Here is an 11975-nt window from a genome sequence, read left to right as displayed (position 1 = left end):
CCTCCCTTGAGAGTATTTCAAGGTAATACGGGAGGGTTGGCAACTGGGACGTCAATGCCACTACCAACTTCAGTCCTGATCATTCATTCACAGAATAGGCGCGCAGCACGTGCTCAAGGTCAGCCAGTCAGAGCCGAACGGGTGTTGACCACGTCTGCTGTTTGTCACCTGACGCCGGAGCGGCCAATTAGGGTCGGCCTCCCCGACAGTCCCTCGCCTCCCCCACTTCCCCACGCGGCGCTTTGAACGCGCGAGCGCACGGCGCGCAGACGCGTTGACGTCTATTTTGTGCGCGCGGGCGCCGCGCCGAGCCCGGCTGGAGCAGGAAGAGAGGAAGCGCGAGAGCTGGAACCATGGGGGAGAGGGTGAGTAACCATGGAGACAGGGGGCACCCACTGCGCTGGGGAGGAAGGCGAGCTGGGCGCGGGGAGGGAGGACCCGTCGCCATGGAGACCCCAGGGACTCGTCACCATGGGGACCAGGCCGGGTCCCGGGTTCTCAGTCACCCTGGTGACAGCAGAGAGAGAACAAGTGTCCCAGGCAGCAGCTTCAACAGGGAGAGAGGGGGTATCAGAGTCTATAATACCACTGAGAGGTGAGAAACTCCATAATCAATATATAAATGTACAACTGAGAGGCGAGAAACTCTAGAATCAGTATGCAGCTGAGAGGTGGCAAACTTCAAAATCAATATATAAACATGTAACTGAGAGGTGACAATCTCCATAATCAGTATATAAATATACAACTGAGAGGTGACAATCTCCATAATCAGTACATTAATATACAACTGAGAGGTGACAAACTTCATAATCAACATATAAATAAACCGAGAAGTGAGAAACACAGAGCTGAGAACCAAGATAGTCCCTAATCAATATGTAAATGTACCACAATGAGAAGGAAGATCCTGTAATTGATATATAAACGTCCCACGGAGAGGGAGATTCTATAATCGATGTACAAATATCCCACGGAGAGGCGAGGGGGGATTTCCATGATCAATATATTAATATCCCACGGAGAGTGGGGAAATTCTATAATTAATATATAAATGTCCCACGGAGTGAGGGAGAGATTCTATGATCGATATACAAATATCCCACAGAGACAAAAGATTCGACAATTGATATATCAATGTCACATGGAGAGAGGGACATATTCTATTATCAATATGTAAATATCTCACACAAAGGGAAAGATTTGATAATCGATACATCAATACTCACAGAGAGATGGCAACTTCTATAATTGATGCATAAATATCCCAGAGAGAGAGAGGGGGAGATTCTATGATCGATATATAAATATCACATGGAGAGATTCTATAACCGATATATAAATATCACACGGAGAGAAGGAGAGATTCTATAATCCATATATAAATATCGCATGGAGAGAGGGACATATTCTATAACCAATATATAAATATCCCACAGAGAGATGGGAGCTTCTATAATCGATATATAAATATCACACAGAGGGGCTGATTCTATAATCGATATTTAAATATCACACGGCGAGAGGGAGATTCTATAACTGATATATAAATATCATGTGGAGAGAGGGGGAGAGTCTATAATCAATATATAAATATCACATGGAGAGGGGAGAGATTCAATAATCAATATATAGATATCACATGGAGAAAGTGAGAGAGGTACTATAATCGATATATAAATATCACATGGAGAGAGAGGGAGAAATTATATAATTCTGCATATAAATATCATACCGAGAGATGGGGAGATTCTATAATCAATATAAATATCACATGGACAGAGGACAGAGATTCTATCATTGATATATAAATATCCCAGCGAGAGTGAGAGAGACTCTACAATCAAAATATAAATATCCCACGGTGAGATTCTATAATCGATATTTAAATATCACAGGGAGAGAGGGGGAGACTCTTTAGCCAATATATAAATATCACATAGAAGGGCAGGGGGGGAAAGAGATTCGATATCGATATATAAATATCCCACGGAGCAAGAGGAAGATTCTATAATCAATATATAAATATCCCAAGGAGAGAGCAGAGAGATATTATAATCGATATATAAACGTCATAAGGAGATGTGGGCAAAGTTGAAAAATGGCTGTGTTGAAATGGGTATGTCTGGATGGATGGGAGAACTTTGTGTCAGTGTTGTTTGGATTTAAGAGTTTGAACTGGAGGTCAGTGATTGCCCTTGGCCGGGGAAGCAACGGTGTTGGAAAGGTGATGTTGATGCTCACACTTGAGGGTTGAGTGGAATATTCAGAACTAGATGTGCACATTTAGCAATAGCTGTGTCACGGGCGATTATACATACATGAAGGGAAAAAGTTGGTGATCTCTCTGTTGCATCGAGATGGAGGAAAGGCATTGGTGATTGCGCCTATTTGTGATTTATGGCTTTCTATTTGTCAGTCAACCTGTCTTAACTTAGAAATGTATCAGCTACCCAAAGGATTACATAAGAGCATAAAACCATTAAAAAAAAGGAGCAGAAGTAGGCCCCTTAAGTCTGCTTTGCCCTTCATTAGATGACGGCTGATCTGATCTTGGCCTCAACTCCACATTCCTGCCTGTTCAGCATAACTCCCACGTAATGCAATAATCTACCTAACTGAGCTTTGAATATACCCAAAGACCAAGCCTCCACTGCTCTCTGGAAGAGAATTCCAAAGCTTCATGACCCTCTGAGAGAAGAAATCCTTCTTCATCTCCATCTGAAATGGGAGTCCCCTTATTTTGAAACTGTGTCCTCTGGTTCTAGTTTCTCCCGTGAGGGGACACATGCTCTCAGCATCCACCCTGTTAAGTCCCCCCCCCGCCCCAGAATCTTATATGTTTCAATAAGATCAGCTCTAGCTCTTCTGAACTCCAGTGAGTAAAGACCCAACCTGCTCAACCGTTCCTCATAAGACAAACCCCTTCGTAAGACCATAAGACATAGGAGCAGAAATTAGGCCATTCAGCCCATTGAGCCTGCTCTGCCATTCAATCATGGCTGATAGGTTTCTCAACCCCATTATCCCGCCTTCTCCCAGTAACCTTTGATCCCCTTACCAATCAAGAACCCATCTATCTCGGTCTTAAATACACTCAATGACCTGGCCTCCACAGCCTTCTGTGGCAATGAATTCCATAGATTCACCATCCTCTGGCTAAAGAAATTTCGCCTCATCTCTGTTCTAAAAGGTCTTCCCTTTACTGTGAGGCTGTGCCCTCAGGTCCTTGTCTCTCCTACTAATGGAAACATCTTCCCCACGTCCACTCTATCCAGGCCTTTCAGTATTCTGTAAGTTTCAATCAGATTCCCCCTCATCCTTCTAAACTCCATCGAGTATAGACCCAGAGTCCTCAAACATTCCTCATATGTTAAGCCTTTCATTCCTGGGATCATTCTTGTGAACCTCCTCTGGACCCTCTCCAGGGCCAGCACATCCTTCCTGAGATACGGGGCCCAAAATTGCTCACAATATTCTAAATGTGGTCTGAGCAGAGCCTTATAAAGCCTCAGCAACACATCCCTGCTTTTATATTCTATTCCTCTCGAAATAAATGCCAACATTGCATTTGCCTTCCTAACTACCGACTCAACCTGCAAGTTAACCTTAAGAGAATCCTGGACTAGGACTCCTAAGCCCCTTTGCACTCCAGATTTCTGAATTCTCTCCCCATTTAGAAAATAGTCTATGCCTCTTCTTCCTACCAAAGTGCATGACCTCACACTTCCCCATGTTGTATTCCATCTGCCACTTCTTTACCCATTCTCCTAACCTGAATAAATCCTTCTGCAGCCTCCCCGCTTCCTCAATACTACCTGTCCCTCCACCTATCTTTGTGTCATCTGCAAATTTAGCCAGAATGCCCTCAGTTCCTTCATCTAGATCATTAATGTATAAAGTGAAAAGTTGTGGTCCCAACACTGACCCCTGCGGAACTTCACCAGTCACCGGCCGCCATCCTGAGAAGGACCCCCTTATCCCTAACCCACTATCACCACTAACGCCTCCACTATCTCTTCAGCTATCTCCTTCAGAACTCTGGAACTCTCCTGCCAGACAGCCAATCTTCTATCCATGCTAGTACCTTGCCTCTAACACCATGGGCTCTTATCTTACTGAGCAACCTCCTGTGCGGCACCTTGTCAAAGGCCTCCTGGAAGTCTAAGTAGATAACATCCATTGGCTCTCCTTTGTCTAACCTACTCATTGCCTCCTCAAAGAATTCTAACAGATTTGTCAGGCATGACCTCCCCTTGCTGAAACCATGCTGACTTTGCCCGATTTTACCATGCACTTCCAAGCATTTTGAAATCTCATCCTTAATAATAGACTCTAAAATCTTACGAACGACTGAGGTCAGGCTTATCGGCCTGTAATCTCCCGTCTTTTGCCTCACTCCCTTCTTAAACGCGGGTGGGGGGTGGGTTACATTAGCGATTTTCCAGTCCTCTGGGACCCTCCCTGATCCAGTGATTCCTGAAAGATCACCACTAACGCCTCCACTATCTCTTCAGCTATCTCCTTCAGAACTCTGGGGTGTAATCCATCTGGCCCAGGTGATTTATCCACGTTCAGACCTTTCAGTTTTCCCAGCACCTCCTCCTTGGTAACGGCCACCATACTCACCTCTGCCTCCCGACTCTCTTAAACTTTGGGGATGTTACTCGTGTCTTCCACTGTGAAGACTGACGCAAAGTACCTATTCAGTTCCTCTGCCATTTCATCTCAGGAATCAACCTTCTCTGAACTGCCCCCACTGCAAGTATATCCCTCTTTAAGTAAGGAGACCAAAACTGTCCACAGTACTCTAGGTGCAATCTCACCAATGCCCTGTCCGGTTGTAGCAAGACTTCCCTACTTTTATACTCCATCTCTCTGGCAATAAAGGCCAACGTTCCATTTGCCTTCCTAATTACTTGCTGTGCCGTGATTGCTGGAAACATTTTGTCTTTTGTTTATAGGAACAGAATTGACATTTCCATTATCCTGCACAAGTTATGGATTATTGAATTATGGAGTCAGTGTTTTCACAGTACACCTGGCCCCAGACAGAAATCTGACAGACCCACGCACAGCAGGCTTGAAAACTTGTGTTGTACAGGGGGCGCAGTGCTGACTCTTTCAAAAACTGCTGTCATCAGCCCCTTCCTCAAGTAAAGCCCATTGCCCCGAATCCATTCATCCTTTCCATTTATCACCCTCGTCTTTAGCCAACGGATCATTCAAGAGCAAAGATCCTCAAGCATCCCATCCTTCAGAACTCCCTGTTTGAATATCTCTGAGATGGCGGGCTGAGATGTAGGATTCACAGGCCTTTGTTTTCTCTAGGCTCTCTCTCTTTTTAAGGATTTTAAGGAGCATCTTAAAAAGAGAGGCGGAGAGGTTTATGGAGAGAACTTCAAAGCTTAGGGTCTAGGCAGCTAAAGGTGGGGCAGAGGAAATCTGGGATGGTAAAGAGGCCAGTATTGGAGGAGCACAGAGATATTGGAGGATTGTGGGGCTGGAGGTGGTTACAGAGATAGGAAGGGAGCGATGCCATGCAGGGGTTGCACATGAGGATGAGAATGATAAACTCAGACTTTAGGCTTGGGCTGACAAGTAGCATGTAACATTCGCACCACACAAATGCCAGGCAATGACTATCTCCAACAAGAGAGAATGTCACCATCGCCCCATGACTTTCAATGGCATTACTATCACTGAATCCCCCTGGGGGTTACCATTGACCAGAAACTGAACTGCATTACCCATATAAATACTGTGGCTACAAGAGTAGGTCAGAGGCTAGGAATCCTGCAACAAGTAACTCATCTCCTGACTCCCCAAAGCCTGTCCACCATCTAAGGCACAAGTCAGGAGTATGATGGAATACTCCTCACTTGGATGAGTGCAGCTCCCACAACACTCAAGAAACCTGACATTGTCCAGGACAAAGCAGCCCGGTTGATTGGCACCCCATCCACAAACACTCATTCCCTCCACCACCAAAGCACAATGGCAGCAGTGTGTACCATCTACAAGGTGCACTGCAAGAATTTTGCAAGGCTCCTTAGATAGACAGCGCCTTCCAAACCCACGACCACAACCATCTAGAAGGACAAGGGCATCAGACACATGGGAACACCACCACCTGGAAGTTCCCCTCCCAAGTCACTTGCCATCCTGACTTGAAAATGTATTAAAAACAAAAAACTGCGGATGCTGGAAATCCAAAACAAAAACAGAATTACCTGGAAAAACTCAGCAGGTCTGGCAGCATCGGCGGAGAAGAAAAGAGTTGACGTTTCGAGTCCTCATGTCGAAGGGTCATGAGGACTCGAAACGTCAACTCTTTTCTTCTCCGCCGATGCTGCCAGACCTGCTGAGTTTTTCCAGGTAATTCTGTTTTTGTTTTGGAAATGTATTGCCATTCCTTCACTGTCGTTGGGTCAAAATCCTGGAACTCCCATCCTAAAAGTATTGTGTACCTACACCACATGGACTGCAGCGGTTCAAGAAGACAGCTCACCACCAGCTTCTCAAGGGCAATTAGGGATGGGCAATAAATGTTGGCCCAACCAGTGACGCCCACATCCCGTGAATGAATGAAAAAAAGCAGGTAGCCTTTGGCATTGATTGGAAGGGAGCAGCAGATTTATTCTTGCTTTGTTTTTTCTCAATCCCACAGTGAGACCCTCGTGTGCAGAAGAGGAGAGCGCGTGTGAACCAGTGCGGCGGAGACACCACCCTATCCTGTAGATAGTGCTGGATATTCTGTTTCGCTGTGAGCACAATGTTGTAAATTAAGGAGCACCCGACCTGAGCCTGGCGTGGTGAGCCTATCCGCTTCTGATCACTCAGACTGACTCTATCCTCGCCTGCCTGTAAGACACGACAAACAGCAAAGAGCGACAGCAGCAAGTTGTAACAGGCGAACTCCTGGTGACCGAGGACTGGCAGTTCTCCGAAGTGGCCGGCCACACCTTGCGGGACGGACCGCGCTCCCCGAGAGAGGATGAATGTTGATGCCGGGCACTTCACCAGCTGAGCGACCGCACAAACCCGCCGCAGAATCAGAGCCCGCCTCCGTTTCGAACTCTCTGCTCGGACTGAATCTCATCCTGCGAGCAAACCAGGGCGTCCGGGAACAGGAGTGACTGACTTCTGTCAGGAGTGGAACCTTTTTTTTTATTTAAAAAAAAAAGAACCCAGTGCAGAGAAGGCTGGCTCATGCTCCGAACAATCAGTGCAAGAGATTTCCTGACTGGGGGGCCTACCCGAAAGTGACACATTTCCTCTTAGCCGAGGGTGAGTGGCTAGCACCCAAGGCTGCCAAAGTACAGAAAGCAAAGTCAGCTCTCTGAGCACAGAAATAAAGGAGACAGAGAAGGAGGAATAACTGGGAATCCAGGCAGAATCTCTGATAATCCACTGCACAGTCTGGACCCGAGGGCTCAACCTGCCCTCCGCTTCACACTTGGTGCGACCCCCTCCGAGGACAAAATGGGCAGATAGGATTGAAGCCGCTTCTCCTGGTAGGACTGACTGTGCTTTTTAATTCCATGAACATTATGCTTGTTAAAAGTTTCCCAGGGTGCGAAACTGTACTTGTTACAGTGCAAAGGAGAGCCTCTGTTCACAGGCATCGCCACATGGTATTTGGGTGAGAGGGAAGAGTATTAATAATGAAACTAATCTGTCGATGTTTTTTCTTTTTTCTGCAAAAGTCCTTTTATTTTAAAGAGTCTAGTTTCAACAAGCTGGGTTTTTTTTTCCTAAACTGAGTCCAGCACGACCTTGATTGTCCCTTTTTTATATTTGTATGTCTGTGGCAGATTAAAGGCATTGGGAGACCTTTTAACCTCATGTTTTCTTTTCCCCCTATACTCTTGGAAAGGTGCCATTTTGTACCATTTGCTCTTTATTACAGCCTGCAGACCTGGGAGGGGAAGAAACCACGTCTAGCCAAAATATTGTTATTCCAAGTTTTTGACCATTTTTTAATCCAAATTCCCTCTCAAATTGCACTTCTGTTTCCTAAAAAGGTAACGTGTTGGGTTGTTTTGCTGTTTCCAGCTGGAACTGGCCTGGCAAGACTGGGGTGAGGGTCTAAATCTTCCAATCTGCAGCAGGCAGCTTGCAGGGTGCCCTGTCTTGCTCTGCTGAGCTGCTGCTGTGCTTCCTGTCCCGTATTCCCTTCGCCCCACCCCACACTTCCTAACCTTTGTGTCTTTGGCTTAAGTTAATACCTTTCCCTGATGGGTTCTTCTTTCTGTCTCCGCTGTTTCTCTTGAATGGTTGTCCAGGTCACTTTGGGCTGCGCTGGGTGTGTGCGAGTGTGTATCTGTGTGCGAGTGCGTGTGTATTTTTGCCATTCTTGAGCTCACAGGAACCTCATGTCAGTGAAGCCGCCTTTTCGAACTGTGCAGACCCCGCTGAACAGCTCAGCAGTCTTGCTGCACAGCAAACACATGGTCGCAGCACAGGCTTGATAACGGTGATTCAGCATCTTAAGCCTCCCACTGCTGGCATTCATTACATTCCAGCAAAGTGGTTTGGAACCTGGGTCTACTACTGAGAAATATTCCTTTCACCGCATGGGGGGTTCACGAATAGAAAATGTTTGAGAGACTCATGCCTGATAGTAAGTGCACACGGACTGCAATCTAACTGAAATGTTCAAATGATTTGTATGTTTAAAAAATAGACTTGCATTTCTATAGGGCCTTATAAGGCAATAATGACCAGGTAATCTGTTTTATTAATGTTGCTTGAAGGATTAATATTGGGTCAGGAACCCTGAGGATAGCTCACCAGCTCGTCTTCGAAATAGGGTTGTGGGATCTTTTGCATTCACCTGAGAGGGCAGATGTATTAATGTAGAATAATGGATATCAGGGAGTGAGTTACAGACTGGAATCTAATCGAGGGGTTTAGCTGGTTTATATCTAGGATAATGGATACCTGAGAGTGAGTTATAGACTAGAATCTAATCGAGGCATTCAGAAATTGATGATGTATTGGGTTTGAACTGTCGCTCGATGGTTTTGCAGGACAATGTTCTGCAGCCTTGCCCTTCTTTCTGGACTGTGCCAGTGTGGGGCCAAGGTTGCCGACCTGCTCCATGTGGTTGAGTAGATGCTGGCATTTGGTGGCGGACAATTAGCAACTGCGCCATTACATAGCTGGTGGCTGTATGTTTATCGCCAATAAACAGGAAGCAAAAGGCTAATGCTGGAGATCTGAAACGTAAACAGAAAGTGCATAGTGGCTCTGTCATCACTAATGGCGGGGAAAGGTAGGTTAACATTTTGAGGAGAGGAATCCTTCCTGGGAGCTGATGAGCAAGGAAACATTTCATCAGAGGAGAGAGAAAAGGGAGATGGAACCAAACCAGCTGCCTCTCTAATCACCAAAGAGGACGCTAAAGGGTTGAATAATTTGCAAGCTGCTTCGTAGCATAACAGGAAGTTAGTTGATAACAATAAGAGAGTTTGTATGTTCAGAAAAAATACATGAAGCAAGTAGATTGGGTGTATGCCTGTGTTGAAAGGGAGATGACTGGGGCTGGAAAGCAGTACAAATTACATAGAATTACTTTAAATATACAGCACTGAAATGAGTTGCTCTACCCAACCAGTCCATACCGGCATTTAGGCTCCACTTTGGCCTCCTTCCATCTTTCCTCATCTAACTCTGTCAGTATCACTTCCCTGTTCCTTTCTCCATGCAGCTTGTCGTTAAATGTACCTATACTATTCTTGTCAGCCACTCCCTGTGGTAGTGAGTTCCACATTCTCACCACTCTCTGGACAGAGATGTTTCTTCTGAATTCCAGATTTGATTTCACTGTGCTTCTTGCATTGATGCCTCTGGTTTTGATCTAACCCACAAGTGCGGAGTGTACTCTGTCGGAACCTTTCATGATTTTAAGGGCTTCTATTACACGACCCCCCAGCCTTCCCTTTTCAAGAGAAAAGAGACCCAGTTTACTCATCCTCTCCTGATAGATATAATTTTGTATTTCTGGTGCTGTCCTTGTAAATCTTTTGCTCTCCCTCCAGTGCCTCTACATCCTTCTAGGCTTGGCCTAAATGGCCAAGTGGTTATGGTACTGGGTTTGTAACCCTAAGATCAAGAGTTCAAATCTCACAATGGCAAACTATGAAACAATGTAACTTCATCTGAATAGGAACAGATGGAAACGTGTTTGTACTCAAAAGAGTTACATCCTTCTATAATGGAGTGACCAGAATTGTACATGGCATTCCAAGCGTGGTCTAACCTTGGTTAAATTAGTGTCTCTTTGCTTTTCAATTCTACCTCTTTACAGCACCCAGTCTGTTCCTTGATTTAACTTTTGTTAAGGCTTTATTAACCTGTGTCATTACTTTCAGTGTTTTGTCCAATTGTACTCTGAGATTCCTTCGTTCCTCTACCGCATTTATTTTTCAAGTAGGATGTGACCTCCTTATTTTTCTTGCCAAAATTCAGTTTCTCTGTTAGCTGTTTTGAAACTCATTTGACAATTATGTTCCCATTTTGCAAGCTTATTAATGTCGTCTGGTAATTTATTTCCATTCCCCCTCCCCTGCTAGTTTGATGTCACCTGCAAATTAAGGAATTGTGTTTTTCATTTCAAAGCCTATATTGTTAATATAAATGTGGACAGTGTGATCCTTGTGGGACACCACTTCTGCCACCCTGAAAAACTACTCCTTTTACCCCTACTCCCTTCTTTCTGTCTTGAAACCAACTGGTAATCCAGAGACCCAGGCTAATGCTCTGGAGACAAGGGTTCAAATCCCACCAGGGCAGCTGGTGAAAATTGAATTAAGTTAATGAATCTGGAATGTAAAGCGAGTCTCAGTAATGGGGACCACAAAACTATTATCGATTGTCGTAAAAACCCATCTGGTTCACCATGTCCTTTAGGGAAGGAAATCTGCCCATTCTTACCTGGCCTGGCCTACGTGTGACTCCAGACCCACAGCTATGTGGTTGACTCTTAACTGCCCTCTGAAATGACCAACAAGGTCAGTTCAAGGGCAATTAAGGAGGGGCAACAAATGCTCCTTGCCAGCAACCCCCACATCCCGTGAAAGAATTTAAACAAAAGTTATCCATTCTGCTACTCAGATCGTGACTCTGCATTCTCTCCCCTTACTCATTAATCTGTGATGTCACATCTTACCAAAAGCCTTTCGGAAATTTGGATAAATACATCTACTGTGTTACTCTCCTCTAATCTCTCTCGTGCTGCTTCACAAAAATTGAAGCGTTTGCTCCCGCAAGAATTTCCCTTTTGAAATCCAAGCTGACTATTCATTATTGTATTTGTGGTTTCTAGATTTTGCTCTATATTTTCCTTTAGTAGACATTCCATTCAATCCCCCAACATCGATGTTAAGCTGCTGAGTCAATGGGCAGAATTTTATGTCTCGCGTGCCGGACCCGATCGGGTGTAAAATCGCGCGAGAAGACGTCGGGCGAGTGTCCCAATGTCATCCCACACTCGCACAATATTTTGCTGGGCGGGCATGTGCAAAAATCAGAAGCGCACCCGCCGACAATTAAGAGGGCAATTAAGCCCGTTAACGGCGCAATTGTCTCCGATTGTTTGTGGCCCTTATGGTTGGCGGATGGGCGAACTGGCCAGGCAGACTTTGCATTTTTCATCAAACCTCGTCCAAGGGTGGGATGAGGCTTCCGTTATTAAACGAAATAAAAATCTGTGGGCAGCATTTTTATCATCTATATGTTCAGATGCCTGAATGTGATGCTTGGACATTTTTTTTTTTGCCTGATTTTCGAAACCTTATTTCATGGTTTTGGGGTCTGCAGCTCCCTGAGGCAGCTCTCTGCCTTCAGGGAGCTTTCTCTCAGCGCTCTCCCACGCTGCTGGGAACGTCATCGTCTGCCTCCTGCCCCCCAACCCCGGCAGCGCTGAGCTTTTCAGCCCACGTTTTCATGCTGGCTGGCTGTTAGTTGGC

General features: G+C 45.4%; 1 protein-coding gene across 1 annotated transcript in view; it reads left to right on the top strand.

Moving 5' to 3' along the window:
* The first annotated feature begins 240 nt into the window (after nucleotides 1-240).
* mgat1b (alpha-1,3-mannosyl-glycoprotein 2-beta-N-acetylglucosaminyltransferase b) overlaps nucleotides 241-11975 on the top strand; it is a 148600-nt gene continuing 136865 nt past the window's right edge. Inside the window, exons 1-2 of the mRNA XM_041213624.1 lie at nucleotides 241-365; nucleotides 6671-7517. The gene's annotated coding sequence lies outside the window, so the exon portion shown is untranslated. The remainder of the gene's footprint in view (nucleotides 366-6670; nucleotides 7518-11975) is intronic.

Source organism: Carcharodon carcharias, chromosome 19 (assembly GCF_017639515.1).
Source record: "Carcharodon carcharias isolate sCarCar2 chromosome 19, sCarCar2.pri, whole genome shotgun sequence".
NCBI classification, from domain to species: domain Eukaryota; kingdom Metazoa; phylum Chordata; class Chondrichthyes; order Lamniformes; family Lamnidae; genus Carcharodon; species Carcharodon carcharias.
Note: the sequence above shows the minus strand (reverse complement) of the source record. Positions and strands in the feature narration are given on the sequence as shown.